We start from the raw sequence: 1,899 nt of genomic DNA, 5'->3' as shown, positions 1-1,899 counted from the left end.
AGAGCTGCCAGGACATGCAGAGCACTCTGCCTCAGCTTCACAGAAATGTTTTATTTTTTTCAGAAGACTGTGGAGCAGCCATCAGTTAAGTTCATTTCAGCTTTACCTCTTGTCTCACTAGCATTGTGTGGGCTCAGGCCATTCCCAGCCAAGGAGATTTCACACAAGACAGAAGAAAAGAAGAACTGATTTAAATAAGTCATTTCACAAGCAGACCCTTTGTTCTCTGCAATCCAGCTAGGCATCCACATGTAAGGAGTCTGTCCCTCTCTTTAAGGGGCATCAACCATCTCTCTGGGCATAGATATAGAGCATTCCCCATCAAGAAATCCAGGTAGTTTCATGCCATTGTTACTTCAGAACAAGTTGGAGGTGGAAACTCCTCCAGTGTCTGGAGCAAGTGTTACTTTCTGAATGCAAAGACACAGTAAGAAGAGTTACTGGAACACCTATCACGAGGCAGCTTCCTACAGAGCTCAATTCCTCAGGTCTCTTCATGGTCAGCAATGGGAAACAGGTACTATCAGAGAAAGGCATAGTTCAGGATCCTACGGCAAGTGCTCAGGACTGCTCTCTAAAAACATTTCTCCCTCTCTCCTCATTGACTCTAGGTGATACTCTGGAAGATGAGGCTGTAGTTAGTTACAGAAAACTGAGTAACTGAATATGCACTGGTAGCATCACTGACTGATTATAGGATTTACCCTGATTTACCCTGATTACCTCTTCTTGGTGGGCTTTTGTGATTATTACTAGCAGTCTCACTCACAGTTTCTGCACTGTTTCATTATCAGAAGTAGTTGCACTAATATTAGCAATTCCCTGGAGCCTACAACTTCACTTTGACACTTTGATAACTGTTTTTTCTAACTGAATGTTTTGCATTTCACCTGGGTGACTACCACATCAGCCTCATGACATCCAATCGGGTTTTCCTCTGTTAGAAAGGAGATTTTCTTCCACCTCGCAGCCTTTAGTCAGAGAAGGATTTCCTTCTCCTTCCTCCAGCCAGGAAGATGTATTGATGTGCTGAGCTTTCCACTGCTGGGCCATGAAATGGGCAAAACCTTCATAGCTGGAGTAAGGGGAAACCTCATCAGGGATATTGAAGTCACTCAGCTGTCAGATGAAACTGTCTGGATCCTCTTCAGGCACCCAGGCTAGCTAGTCCTGCGACAGCATGGCATGAAAACCACTAGATGTTTCTGCATCAGACATTCATTCTCCAAAATCTTCAAGTCTTCAGGCAAAAAAAATCTTCTCTGCTTTCTGGGATTACTTTGCTGGTAAAATGGTATCTATCCACTTTGCCTTTCTTGAAGTGTCTTCGAAGAAATTCTCTTGTCTTCACGTAGCAGCAGATAGTTTTTCCTCAGTGTGCAAGACCAGCTGCTGCCTCACTTTTTAAGGTCCAATATGCATACTGAAAGGGTCCCTGCCTTGTGGAACAAGGCCAGTATTTTGTATGTTTGTATGGGGCTATCGGTGGACAAATGTTGAACTGGGAGGATGTGTCTCTAAATCATATTTTGGATAGTGCTATATGAAAGCATTTGCTCAGAGTATTTCTTCTGGTGCTAGCCACAGCTTCTTTGGACTCAACTTGCTACACTTCCCACAGTTCATTTTCTCACCAGAGCAAAAGGAACTTAACATGATCCCCTCTTTCAAAAGACTGACTACATCGTCACTTTCTGTTTCTTTCCTGGTAAGTACTGCTACAACACACACATCTGCTCCTTCAATTCTTCCTCCCTTTTTGCAACATGCTGTCGGACACAACTGCAGTCAGGAAAAATCTCCTAAAGGAATTTTTCTTCTGGGCTTGTATTGTGCTTTCAAGAAGCACCTTCACAGTTTAAAAGAGCTGCAGAGCAGTCTTGGCCACCCAGATCCTAG

The sequence above is a fragment of the Apaloderma vittatum genome, unplaced genomic scaffold (assembly GCF_000703405.1).
Source record: "Apaloderma vittatum isolate BGI_N311 unplaced genomic scaffold, ASM70340v1 scaffold7094, whole genome shotgun sequence".
Lineage (NCBI taxonomy): Eukaryota > Metazoa > Chordata > Aves > Trogoniformes > Trogonidae > Apaloderma > Apaloderma vittatum.
This window is presented reverse-complemented; position numbering follows the sequence as displayed.